General features: G+C 72.6%; 5 non-coding genes and 7 pseudogenes across 5 annotated transcripts; all 12 read right to left on the bottom strand.

The window, feature by feature from the left end:
* Nucleotides 1-389: 389 nt before the first annotated feature.
* Nucleotides 390-508, bottom strand: LOC133083135 (5S ribosomal RNA; annotated as a pseudogene).
* A 917-nt stretch (nucleotides 509-1,425) lies between these two features.
* LOC133083117 (5S ribosomal RNA) lies at nucleotides 1,426-1,544 on the bottom strand. The gene has a single exon (XR_009699175.1). It is a non-coding gene; the product is annotated as a 5S ribosomal RNA (ribosomal RNA).
* A 910-nt stretch (nucleotides 1,545-2,454) lies between these two features.
* LOC133083189 (5S ribosomal RNA) lies at nucleotides 2,455-2,573 on the bottom strand (annotated as a pseudogene).
* A 911-nt stretch (nucleotides 2,574-3,484) lies between these two features.
* On the bottom strand, nucleotides 3,485-3,603 carry LOC133083103 (5S ribosomal RNA). Its single transcript, XR_009699166.1, has one exon. It is a non-coding gene; the product is annotated as a 5S ribosomal RNA (ribosomal RNA).
* A 917-nt stretch (nucleotides 3,604-4,520) lies between these two features.
* LOC133083106 (5S ribosomal RNA) lies at nucleotides 4,521-4,639 on the bottom strand. The gene has a single exon (XR_009699169.1). It is a non-coding gene; the product is annotated as a 5S ribosomal RNA (ribosomal RNA).
* Nucleotides 4,640-5,549: 910 nt separating this feature from the next.
* On the bottom strand, nucleotides 5,550-5,668 carry LOC133083188 (5S ribosomal RNA; annotated as a pseudogene).
* A 911-nt stretch (nucleotides 5,669-6,579) lies between these two features.
* Nucleotides 6,580-6,698, bottom strand: LOC133083042 (5S ribosomal RNA). Its single transcript, XR_009699108.1, has one exon. It is a non-coding gene; the product is annotated as a 5S ribosomal RNA (ribosomal RNA).
* A 910-nt stretch (nucleotides 6,699-7,608) lies between these two features.
* Nucleotides 7,609-7,727, bottom strand: LOC133083187 (5S ribosomal RNA; annotated as a pseudogene).
* A 911-nt stretch (nucleotides 7,728-8,638) lies between these two features.
* Nucleotides 8,639-8,757, bottom strand: LOC133083134 (5S ribosomal RNA; annotated as a pseudogene).
* A 917-nt stretch (nucleotides 8,758-9,674) lies between these two features.
* Nucleotides 9,675-9,793, bottom strand: LOC133083094 (5S ribosomal RNA). The gene has a single exon (XR_009699158.1). It is a non-coding gene; the product is annotated as a 5S ribosomal RNA (ribosomal RNA).
* Nucleotides 9,794-10,703: 910 nt separating this feature from the next.
* LOC133083185 (5S ribosomal RNA) lies at nucleotides 10,704-10,822 on the bottom strand (annotated as a pseudogene).
* A 911-nt stretch (nucleotides 10,823-11,733) lies between these two features.
* On the bottom strand, nucleotides 11,734-11,852 carry LOC133083133 (5S ribosomal RNA; annotated as a pseudogene).
* Between the last annotated feature and the right edge of the window lie 457 nt (nucleotides 11,853-12,309).

Below are 12,309 nucleotides of genomic sequence, written 5' to 3'. Positions count from 1 at the left end.
CCCCGGCCGTGGCGAAACGGCGGAGGGTGGGCTTTTTCCGGAGGGAGCTGTGGAGATACACACGGGCAGACAGGGGGCTGCGGCGCGGCTGGGCTCCGGTGGGGGCGGCCAAGTGCAGGTCGAGGGCTTCGTGGGCCGCACGGACGGCACCCCGGCCTGCGGCGGAGTCTGGGTCCGGGCCAGCCACCACGGGAGCGGCTGGGGTGGCGGCTGCCTTCCAGGGCCGCCTTCTGGCCGCCTGGCCGGCCAGGCCGGCGCGGAGCGCCCCCTCTGGCGCGCTGTGGTGGGAGGGGCCGGAGGAGGTGGGGCCTGCAGCGCTGCTCGGCGGGGGCGGGGGCGGCGGCGGAGGCGGCGGGCGACTAAAGGAGAAGGCGGAGCGGGAGGCAAAAAGCCTACAGCACCCGGTATTCCCAGGCGGTCTCCCATCCAAGTACTAACCAGGCCCGACCCTGCTTAGCTTCCGCGATCAGACGAGATGGGGCACGTTCAGGGTGGTATGGCCTTAGAGGGCAGCCGGGGCCACGGGGTGCCTCTTGAGGCTTTGCTTCGCTGGTGCTGGCGACTTGCTCCCTGCTCGGCGGTCAGCCCTCTTCAGCAAGGCCCTGCCGCCCGCCCAGGCTGGCGACAGGAGGCCTCAGGGACCCAGGGGTTGCATAGTCAAGGGCGACCTCGCAGCTCAGGTCAGGCGGGATCCTCCAGGCCCGTAGGTGCTTGGCGCTCCGCCCCAGGTCCCGCTTGATGCTCACAAGGACGTGGCCCCGGAGGCTTAATGTCCCTTGGCCCTAGGTCCCTCGGGCATTACCAACCCTGTCCACTCACGCAGTGCTAGGCACAACCTAGCCGTGGCCGGGCCGGCCCTCCTGCCCGACGGCAGTTGCCCCGAATCCACTGGGAGCCACCATTGTGTTGGCATGGCCCATTACAGCCAGCAAGGCCACACTTGCATCCACGCCAACTGCCGAGCACTGTTCCCGGTGCCTAGTGGTCGGCCGGTTCGGAGAACGAGTCCTGGCCCACGACCCCGCTCCCGCACTCGGCCGTGGCGAAACGGCGGAGGGGGGGCTTTTTCCGGAGGGAGCTGTGGAGAGACACACCGGCAGATAGGTGGCTGCGCCGGGGCTGGGCGCTAGTGGGGGCGGCCAGGTGCAGGTCAAGGGGCTCGCGGGCCGCACGGCCGGCACCCGGGCCTGAGGCGGAGTCTGGGTTCAGGCCAGCCACCCCGGGAGCGGCTGGGATGCGGCTGCCTTCCAGGGCCGCCTTCTGGCCGCCTGGCCGGCCAGGCAGGCGGAGAGCGCCCCCTCTGGCGCGCTGTGGTGGGAGGGGCCGGAGGAGGTGGGGCCTGCAGCGGTGCCCGGCGGGGGCGGGGGCGGGGGCGGGGGCGGAGGCGGCGGGCGACTAAAGGAGAAGGCGGAGCGGGAGGCAAAAAGCCTACAGCACCCGGTATTCCCAGGCGGTCTCCCATCCAAGTACTAACCAGGCCCGACCCTGCTTAGCTTCCGAGATCAGACGAGATCGGGCGCGTTCAGGGTGGTATGGCCGTAGACGCAGGAGGGGCCCGCGCGGTGCCTCTTGAGGCCCAGCTTCGCTGGCGCCTGCGCCTTACCGCCATGCCGGCGGCCAGCCCTCTCCGGCAGGGCCCTGCCGCCCGCCCAGGCAGGCGACAGGAGGCCTCGGGGACCCGGGGGTGGCGGAGTGGTGGGCCACCTCGCAGCCCAGGGCGGGCGGGACGCTCCAGGCCCGTCGGCGCTTGGCGCCCCGCCGCAGATCCCGCTCGACGCTCACAGGGACGCGGCCCCGGAGGCTTCAGGGCCCGGCGGCCGCGGTCCCTTGGGCATCCCCCCCTGCCCGCCCACGCGGAGTTAGGCGCAGCCCGGCCACGGCCGGGCCGGCCCTCCGGCCGGGCAGCAGCTGGCCCGAAGCCACTGGGAGCCACCATGGAGTGGGCACGGCCCCTTAGCCCCAGCAAGGCCCCCCCTTGCCCCCACGCCGCCCGCCGAGCACAGGACCCCGGCCCTGGTGGCCGGCAGGCCTGGAGAAGCGGCCCCGGCCCCCGCCCCCGCTCCCGCCCCCGGCCGTGGCGAAACGGCGGAGGGGGGGGCTTTTTCCGGAGGGAGCTGTGGAGAGACACACGGGCAGACAGGGGGCTGCGGCGCGGCTGGGCTCCGGTGGGGGCGGCCAAGTGCAGGTCGAGGGCCTCGCGGGCCGCACGGACGGCACCCCGGCCTGCGGCGGAGTCTGGGTCCGGGCCAGCCACCACGGGAGCGGCTGGGGTGGCGGCTGCCTTCCAGGGCCGCATTCTGGCCGCATGTCCAGCCAGCTCGGCGGGGAGCGATCCCTCCGGCGCGCTGTGTTGGGAGGGACGTGAGGAGGTGAGGCCTGCAGCGGTGCTCAGCGGGGGCGGAGGCGGCCTCGGCCGCGGGCCACTAAATGTCAAGGCGGAGCGGGAGGCAAAAAAGCCTACAGCACTCGGTATTCCCATGTGGTCTCCCATCCAGGTACGAAACAGGCCAGACCCTGATTAGCTTCCGAGATCAGACGAGGTGTGGTGCGTTCAGGGAGGTGTGGCCGTAGAATGCAGCGGGGGCCACGGTGTGCCTCTTGAGGCTTAGCTTCGCTGGTGCTGGCGACTCACCGCCAGCCCGGCAGCCAACCCTCTCCGGCGCGGCCCTGCCGTCCGCCCAGGCAAGCGACAGGAGGCCTCGAGGGCCCGGGGGTGGTGGAGTTGTGGGCGACTTCGCAGCTCAGGTCAGGCGGGACCCTCCAGGCCTGTAGGCGCTTGGCCCTCCGCCCCAGAGCCGCTCAACGCTCACAGGACTTGGCCCCGGAGGCTTAAGGGCCTGTGGCCCTCGGTCCCTTGTGCATTCCCCACCCTGTCAATCCACACAGTGCTAGGCGCAGCCCAGCCACGGCCTGGCCGGCCCTCCTGCCCGACGGCAGTCGGCCCTTAACCCACTGGGAGCCACCATTGAGCCGGCACGGCCCCTTAGCCCCAGCAAGGCCACCCTTGCCCCCACGCCACCCGCCGAGCACAGGACCCGGCGCCTGGTGTCTAGCCAGCCCAGCGAACCGGTCCCAGCCCCCGCCCCCGCTCCCGCCCCCGGCCGTGGCGAAACGGCGGAGCGTGGGCTTTTTCCGGAGGGAGCTGTGGAGATACACACGGGCAGACAGGGGGCTGCGGCGCGGCTGGGCTCCGGTGGGGGCGGCCAAGTGCAGGTCGAGGGCTTCGTGGGCCGCACGGACGGCACCCCGGCCTGCGGCGGAGTCTGGGTCCGGGCCAGCCACCACGGGAGCGGCTGGGGTGGCGGCTGCCTTCCAGGGCCGCCTTCTGGCCGCCTGGCCGGCCAGGCCGGCGCGGAGCGCCCCCTCTGGCGCGCTGTGGTGGGAGGGGCCGGAGGAGGTGGGGCCTGCAGCGCTGCCCGGCGGGGGCGGGGGCGGGGGCGGAGGCGGCGGGCGACTAAAGGAGAAGGCGGAGCGGGAGGCAAGAAGCCTACAGCACCCGGTATTCCCAGGCGGTCTCCCATCCAAGTACTAACCAGGCCCGACCCTGCTTAGCTTCCGAGATCAGACGAGATGGGGCGCGTTCAGGGTGGTATGGCCTTAGAGGGCAGCCGGGGCCACGGGGTGCCTCTTGAGGCTTTGCTTCGCTGGTGCTGGCGACTTGCTCCCTGCTCGGCGGTCAGCCCTCTTCAGCAAGGCCCTGCCGCCCGTCCAGGCTGGCGACAGGAGGCCTCAGGGACCCAGGGGTTGCATAGTCAAGGGCGACCTCGCAGCTCAGGTCAGGCGGGATCCTCCAGGCCCGTAGGTGCTTGGCGCTCCGCCCCAGGTCCCGCTTGATGCTCACAAGGACGTGGCCCCGGAGGCTTAATGTCCCTTGGCCCTAGGTCCCTCGGGCATTACCAACCCTGTCCACTCACGCAGTGCTAGGCACAACATAGCCGTGGCCGGGCCGGCCCTCCTGCCCGACGGCAGTTGCCCCGAATCCACTGGGAGCCACCATTGTGTTGGCATGGCCCATTACAGCCAGCAAGGCCACACTTGCATCCACACCAACTGCCGAGCACTGTTCCCGGTGCCTAGTGGTCGGCCGGTTCGGAGAACGAGTCCTGGCCCACGACCCCGCTCCCGCACTCGGCCGTGGCGAAACGGCGGAGGGGGGGCTTTTTCCGGAGGGAGCTGTGGAGAGACACACCAGCAGATAGGTGGCTGCGCCGGGGCTGGGCGCTAGTGGGGGCGGCCAGGTGCAGGTCAAGGGGCTCGCGGGCCGCACGGCCGGCACCCGGGCCTGAGGCGGAGTCTGGGTTCAGGCCAGCCACCCCGGGAGCGGCTGGGATGCGGCTGCCTTCCAGGGCCGCCTTCTGGCCGCCTGGCCGGCCAGGCAGGCGGAGAGCGCCCCCTCTGGCGCGCTGTGGTGGGAGGGGCCGGAGGAGGTGGGGCCTGCAGCGGTGCCCGGCGGGGGCGGGGTCGGGGGCGGGGGCGGAGGCGGCGGGCGACTAAAGGAGAAGGCGGAGCGGGAGGCAAAAAGCCTACAGCACCCGGTATTCCCAGGCGGTCTCCCATCCAAGTACTAACCAGGCCCGACCCTGCTTAGCTTCCGAGATCAGACGAGATCGGGCGCGTTCAGGGTGGTATGGCCGTAGACGCAGGAGGGGCCCGCGCGGTGCCTCTTGAGGCCCAGCTTCGCTGGCGCCTGCGCCTTACCGCCATGCCGGCGGCCAGCCCTCTCCGGCAGGGCCCTGCCGCCCGCCCAGGCAGGCGACAGGAGGCCTCGGGGACCCGGGGGTGGCGGAGTGGTGGGCCACCTCGCAGCCCAGGGCGGGCGGGACGCTCCAGGCCCGTCGGCGCTTGGCGCCCCGCCGCAGATCCCGCTCGACGCTCACAGGGACGCGGCCCCGGAGGCTTCAGGGCCCGGCGGCCGCGGTCCCTTGGGCATCCCCCCCTGCCCGCCCACGCGGAGTTAGGCGCAGCCCGGCCACGGCCGGGCCGGCCCTCCGGCCGGGCAGCAGCTGGCCCGAAGCCACTGGGAGCCACCATGGAGTGGGCACGGCCCCTTAGCCCCAGCAAGGCCCCCCCTTGCCCCCACGCCGCCCGCCGAGCACAGGACCCCGGCCCTGGTGGCCGGCAGGCCCGGAGAAGCGGCCCCGGCCCCCGCCCCCGCTCCCGCCCCCGGCCGTGGCGAAACGGCGGAGGGGGGGGCTTTTTCCGGAGGGAGCTGTGGAGAGACACACGGGCAGACAGGGGGCTGCGGCGCGGCTGGGCTCCGGTGGGGGCGGCCAAGTGCAGGTCGAGGGCCTCGCGGGCCGCACGGACGGCACCCCGGCCTGCGGCGGAGTCTGGGTCCGGGCCAGCCACCACGGGAGCGGCTGGGGTGGCGGCTGCCTTCCAGGGCCGCATTCTGGCCGCATGTCCAGCCAGCTCGGCGGGGAGCGATCCCTCCGGCGCGCTGTGTTGGGAGGGACGTGAGGAGGTGAGGCCTGCAGCGGTGCTCAGCGGGGGCGGAGGCGGCCTCGGCCGCGGGCCACTAAATGTCAAGGCGGAGCGGGAGGCAAAAAAGCCTACAGCACTCGGTATTCCCATGTGGTCTCCCATCCAGGTACGAAACAGGCCAGACCCTGATTAGCTTCCGAGATCAGACGAGGTGTGGTGCGTTCAGGGAGGTGTGGCCGTAGAATGCAGCGGGGGCCACGGTGTGCCTCTTGAGGCTTAGCTTCGCTGGTGCTGGCGACTCACCGCCAGCCCGGCAGCCAACCCTCTCCGGCGCGGCCCTGCCGTCCGCCCAGGCAAGCGACAGGAGGCCTCGAGGGCCCGGGGGTGGTGGAGTTGTGGGCGACTTCGCAGCTCAGGTCAGGCGGGACCCTCCAGGCCTGTAGGCGCTTGGCCCTCCGCCCCAGAGCCGCTCAACGCTCACAGGACTTGGCCCCGGAGGCTTAAGGGCCTGTGGCCCTCGGTCCCTTGTGCATTCCCCACCCTGTCAATCCACACAGTGCTAGGCGCAGCCCAGCCACGGCCTGGCCGGCCCTCCTGCCCGACGGCAGTCGGCCCTTAACCCACTGGGAGCCACCATTGAGCCGGCACGGCCCCTTAGCCCCAGCAAGGCCACCCTTGCCCCCACGCCACCCGCCGAGCACAGGACCCGGCGCCTGGTGTCTAGCCAGCCCAGCGAACCGGTCCCAGCCCCCGCCCCCGCTCCCGCCCCCGGCCGTGGCGAAACGGCGGAGGGTGGGCTTTTTCCGGAGGGAGCTGTGGAGATACACACGGGCAGACAGGGGGCTGCGGCGCGGCTGGGCTCCGGTGGGGGCGGCCAAGTGCAGGTCGAGGGCTTCGTGGGCCGCACGGACGGCACCCCGGCCTGCGGCGGAGTCTGGGTCCGGGCCAGCCACCACGGGAGCGGCTGGGGTGGCGGCTGCCTTCCAGGGCCGCCTTCTGGCCGCCTGGCCGGCCAGGCCGGCGCGGAGCGCCCCCTCTGGCGCGCTGTGGTGGGAGGGGCCGGAGGAGGTGGGGCCTGCAGCGCTGCCCGGCGGGGGCGGGGGCGGCGGCGGAGGCGGCGGGCGACTAAAGGAGAAGGCGGAGCGGGAGGCAAAAAGCCTACAGCACCCGGTATTCCCAGGCGGTCTCCCATCCAAGTACTAACCAGGCCCGACCCTGCTTAGCTTCCGAGATCAGACGAGATCGGGTGCGTTCAGGGTGGTATGGCCGTAGACGCAGGAGGGGCCCGCGCGGTGCCTCTTGAGGCCCAGCTTCGCTGGCGCCTGCGCCTTACCGCCATGCCGGCGGCCAGCCCTCTCCGGCAGGGCCCTGCCGCCCGCCCAGGCAGGCGACAGGAGGCCTCGGGGACCCGGGGGTGGCGGAGTGGTGGGCCACCTCGCAGCCCAGGGCGGGCGGGACGCTCCAGGCCCGTCGGCGCTTGGCGCCCCGCCGCAGATCCCGCTCGACGCTCACAGGGACGCGGCCCCGGAGGCTTCAGGGCCCGGCGGCCGCGGTCCCTTGGGCATCCCCCCCTGCCCGCCCACGCGGAGTTAGGCGCAGCCCGGCCACGGCCGGGCCGGCCCTCCGGCCGGGCAGCAGCTGGCCCGAAGCCACTGGGAGCCACCATGGAGTGGGCACGGCCCCTTAGCCCCAGCAAGGCCCCCCCTTGCCCCCACGCCGCCCGCCGAGCACAGGACCCCGGCCCTGGTGGCCGGCAGGCCCGGAGAAGCGGCCCCGGCCCCCGCCCCCGCTCCCGCCCCCGGCCGTGGCGAAACGGCGGAGGGGGGGGCTTTTTCCGGAGGGAGCTGTGGAGAGACACACGGGCAGACAGGGGGCTGCGGCGCGGCTGGGCTCCGGTGGGGGCGGCCAAGTGCAGGTCGAGGGCCTCGCGGGCCGCACGGACGGCACCCCGGCCTGCGGCGGAGTCTGGGTCCGGGCCAGCCACCACGGGAGCGGCTGGGGTGGCGGCTGCCTTCCAGGGCCGCATTCTGGCCGCATGTCCAGCCAGCTCGGCGGGGAGCGATCCCTCCGGCGCGCTGTGTTGGGAGGGACGTGAGGAGGTGAGGCCTGCAGCGGTGCTCAGCGGGGGCGGAGGCGGCCTCGGCCGCGGGCCACTAAATGTCAAGGCGGAGCGGGAGGCAAAAAAGCCTACAGCACTCGGTATTCCCATGTGGTCTCCCATCCAGGTACGAAACAGGCCAGACCCTGATTAGCTTCCGAGATCAGACGAGGTGTGGTGCGTTCAGGGAGGTGTGGCCGTAGAATGCAGCGGGGGCCACGGTGTGCCTCTTGAGGCTTAGCTTCGCTGGTGCTGGCGACTCACCGCCAGCCCGGCAGCCAACCCTCTCCGGCGCGGCCCTGCCGTCCGCCCAGGCAAGCGACAGGAGGCCTCGAGGGCCCGGGGGTGGTGGAGTTGTGGGCGACTTCGCAGCTCAGGTCAGGCGGGACCCTCCAGGCCTGTAGGCGCTTGGCCCTCCGCCCCAGAGCCGCTCAACGCTCACAGGACTTGGCCCCGGAGGCTTAAGGGCCTGTGGCCCTCGGTCCCTTGTGCATTCCCCACCCTGTCAATCCACACAGTGCTAGGCGCAGCCCAGCCACGGCCTGGCCGGCCCTCCTGCCCGACGGCAGTCGGCCCTTAACCCACTGGGAGCCACCATTGAGCCGGCACGGCCCCTTAGCCCCAGCAAGGCCACCCTTGCCCCCACGCCACCCGCCGAGCACAGGACCCGGCGCCTGGTGTCTAGCCAGCCCAGCGAACCGGTCCCAGCCCCCGCCCCCGCTCCCGCCCCCGGCCGTGGCGAAACGGCGGAGGGTGGGCTTTTTCCGGAGGGAGCTGTGGAGATACACACGGGCAGACAGGGGGCTGCGGCGCGGCTGGGCTCCGGTGGGGGCGGCCAAGTGCAGGTCGAGGGCTTCGTGGGCCGCACGGACGGCACCCCGGCCTGCGGCGGAGTCTGGGTCCGGGCCAGCCACCACGGGAGCGGCTGGGGTGGCGGCTGCCTTCCAGGGCCGCCTTCTGGCCGCCTGGCCGGCCAGGCCGGCGCGGAGCGCCCCCTCTGGCGCGCTGTGGTGGGAGGGGCCGGAGGAGGTGGGGCCTGCAGCGCTGCTCGGCGGGGGCGGGGGCGGCGGCGGAGGCGGCGGGCGACTAAAGGAGAAGGCGGAGCGGGAGGCAAAAAGCCTACAGCACCCGGTATTCCCAGGCGGTCTCCCATCCAAGTACTAACCAGGCCCGACCCTGCTTAGCTTCCGCGATCAGACGAGATGGGGCACGTTCAGGGTGGTATGGCCTTAGAGGGCAGCCGGGGCCACGGGGTGCCTCTTGAGGCTTTGCTTCGCTGGTGCTGGCGACTTGCTCCCTGCTCGGCGGTCAGCCCTCTTCAGCAAGGCCCTGCCGCCCGCCCAGGCTGGCGACAGGAGGCCTCAGGGACCCAGGGGTTGCATAGTCAAGGGCGACCTCGCAGCTCAGGTCAGGCGGGATCCTCCAGGCCCGTAGGTGCTTGGCGCTCCGCCCCAGGTCCCGCTTGATGCTCACAAGGACGTGGCCCCGGAGGCTTAATGTCCCTTGGCCCTAGGTCCCTCGGGCATTACCAACCCTGTCCACTCACGCAGTGCTAGGCACAACCTAGCCGTGGCCGGGCCGGCCCTCCTGCCCGACGGCAGTTGCCCCGAATCCACTGGGAGCCACCATTGTGTTGGCATGGCCCATTACAGCCAGCAAGGCCACACTTGCATCCACGCCAACTGCCGAGCACTGTTCCCGGTGCCTAGTGGTCGGCCGGTTCGGAGAACGAGTCCTGGCCCACGACCCCGCTCCCGCACTCGGCCGTGGCGAAACGGCGGAGGGGGGGCTTTTTCCGGAGGGAGCTGTGGAGAGACACACCGGCAGATAGGTGGCTGCGCCGGGGCTGGGCGCTAGTGGGGGCGGCCAGGTGCAGGTCAAGGGGCTCGCGGGCCGCACGGCCGGCACCCGGGCCTGAGGCGGAGTCTGGGTTCAGGCCAGCCACCCCGGGAGCGGCTGGGATGCGGCTGCCTTCCAGGGCCGCCTTCTGGCCGCCTGGCCGGCCAGGCAGGCGGAGAGCGCCCCCTCTGGCGCGCTGTGGTGGGAGGGGCCGGAGGAGGTGGGGCCTGCAGCGGTGCCCGGCGGGGGCGGGGGCGGGGGCGGGGGCGGAGGCGGCGGGCGACTAAAGGAGAAGGCGGAGCGGGAGGCAAAAAGCCTACAGCACCCGGTATTCCCAGGCGGTCTCCCATCCAAGTACTAACCAGGCCCGACCCTGCTTAGCTTCCGAGATCAGACGAGATCGGGCGCGTTCAGGGTGGTATGGCCGTAGACGCAGGAGGGGCCCGCGCGGTGCCTCTTGAGGCCCAGCTTCGCTGGCGCCTGCGCCTTACCGCCATGCCGGCGGCCAGCCCTCTCCGGCAGGGCCCTGCCGCCCGCCCAGGCAGGCGACAGGAGGCCTCGGGGACCCGGGGGTGGCGGAGTGGTGGGCCACCTCGCAGCCCAGGGCGGGCGGGACGCTCCAGGCCCGTCGGCGCTTGGCGCCCCGCCGCAGATCCCGCTCGACGCTCACAGGGACGCGGCCCCGGAGGCTTCAGGGCCCGGCGGCCGCGGTCCCTTGGGCATCCCCCCCTGCCCGCCCACGCGGAGTTAGGCGCAGCCCGGCCACGGCCGGGCCGGCCCTCCGGCCGGGCAGCAGCTGGCCCGAAGCCACTGGGAGCCACCATGGAGTGGGCACGGCCCCTTAGCCCCAGCAAGGCCCCCCCTTGCCCCCACGCCGCCCGCCGAGCACAGGACCCCGGCCCTGGTGGCCGGCAGGCCCGGAGAAGCGGCCCCGGCCCCCGCCCCCGCTCCCGCCCCCGGCCGTGGCGAAACGGCGGAGGGGGGGGCTTTTTCCGGAGGGAGCTGTGGAGAGACACACGGGCAGACAGGGGGCTGCGGCGCGGCTGGGCTCCGGTGGGGGCGGCCAAGTGCAGGTCGAGGGCCTCGCGGGCCGCACGGACGGCACCCCGGCCTGCGGCGGAGTCTGGGTCCGGGCCAGCCACCACGGGAGCGGCTGGGGTGGCGGCTGCCTTCCAGGGCCGCATTCTGGCCGCATGTCCAGCCAGCTCGGCGGGGAGCGATCCCTCCGGCGCGCTGTGTTGGGAGGGACGTGAGGAGGTGAGGCCTGCAGCGGTGCTCAGCGGGGGCGGAGGCGGCCTCGGCCGCGGGCCACTAAATGTCAAGGCGGAGCGGGAGGCAAAAAAGCCTACAGCACTCGGTATTCCCATGTGGTCTCCCATCCAGGTACGAAACAGGCCAGACCCTGATTAGCTTCCGAGATCAGACGAGGTGTGGTGCGTTCAGGGAGGTGTGGCCGTAGAATGCAGCGGGGGCCACGGTGTGCCTCTTGAGGCTTAGCTTCGCTGGTGCTGGCGACTCACCGCCAGCCCGGCAGCCAACCCTCTCCGGCGCGGCCCTGCCGTCCGCCCAGGCAAGCGACAGGAGGCCTCGAGGGCCCGGGGGTGGTGGAGTTGTGGGCGACTTCGCAGCTCAGGTCAGGCGGGACCCTCCAGGCCTGTAGGCGCTTGGCCCTCCGCCCCAGAGCCGCTCAACGCTCACAGGACTTGGCCCCGGAGGCTTAAGGGCCTGTGGCCCTCGGTCCCTTGTGCATTCCCCACCCTGTCAATCCACACAGTGCTAGGCGCAGCCCAGCCACGGCCTGGCCGGCCCTCCTGCCCGACGGCAGTCGGCCCTTAACCCACTGGGAGCCACCATTGAGCCGGCACGGCCCCTTAGCCCCAGCAAGGCCACCCTTGCCCCCACGCCACCCGCCGAGCACAGGACCCAGCGCCTGGTGTCTAGCCAGCCCAGCGAACCGGTCCCAGCCCCCGCCCCCGCTCCCGCCCCCGGCCGTGGCGAAACGGCGGAGCGTGGGCTTTTTCCGGAGGGAGCTGTGGAGATACACACGGGCAGACAGGGGGCTGCGGCGCGGCTGGGCTCCGGTGGGGGCGGCCAAGTGCAGGTCGAGGGCTTCGTGGGCCGCACGGACGGCACCCCGGCCTGCGGCGGAGTCTGGGTCCGGGCCAGCCACCACGGGAGCGGCTGGGGTGGCGGCTGCCTTCCAGGGCCGCCTTCTGGCCGCCTGGCCGGCCAGGCCGGCGCGGAGCGCCCCCTCTGGCGCGCTGTGGTGGGAGGGGCCGGAGGAGGTGGGGCCTGCAGCGCTGCTCGGCGGGGGCGGGGGCGGCGGCGGAGGCGGCGGGCGACTAAAGGAGAAGGCGGAGCGGGAGGCAAAAAGCCTACAGCACCCGGTATTCCCAGGCGGTCTCCCATCCAAGTACTAACCAGGCCCGACCCTGCTTAGCTTCCGCGATCAGACGAGATGGGGCACGTTCAGGGTGGTATGGCCTTAGAGGGCAGCCGGGGCCACAGGGTGCCTCTTGAGGCTTTGCTTCGCTGGTGCTGGCGACTTGCTCCCTGCTCGGCGGTCAGCCCTCTTCAGCAAGGCCCTGCCGCCCGCCCAGGCTGGCGACAGGAGGCCTCAGGGACCCAGGGGTTGCATAGTCAAGGGCGACCTCGCAGCTCAGGTCAGGCGGGATCCTCCAGGCCCGTAGGTGCTTGGCGCTCCGCCCCAGGTCCCGCTTGATGCTCACAAGGACGTGGCCCCGGAGGCTTAATGTCCCTTGGCCCTAGGTCCCTCGGGCATTACCAACCCTGTCCACTCACGCAGTGCTAGGCACAACCTAGCCGTGGCCGGGCCGGCCCTCCTGCCCGACGGCAGTTGCCCCGAATCCACTGGGAGCCACCATTGTGTTGGCATGGCCCATTACAGCCAGCAAGGCCACACTTGCATCCACGCCAACTGCCGAGCA

Source organism: Eubalaena glacialis, unplaced genomic scaffold, assembly GCF_028564815.1.
Source record: "Eubalaena glacialis isolate mEubGla1 unplaced genomic scaffold, mEubGla1.1.hap2.+ XY scaffold_248_1, whole genome shotgun sequence".
Taxonomy (NCBI): domain Eukaryota; kingdom Metazoa; phylum Chordata; class Mammalia; order Artiodactyla; family Balaenidae; genus Eubalaena; species Eubalaena glacialis.
This window is presented reverse-complemented; position numbering and strand designations above follow the sequence as displayed.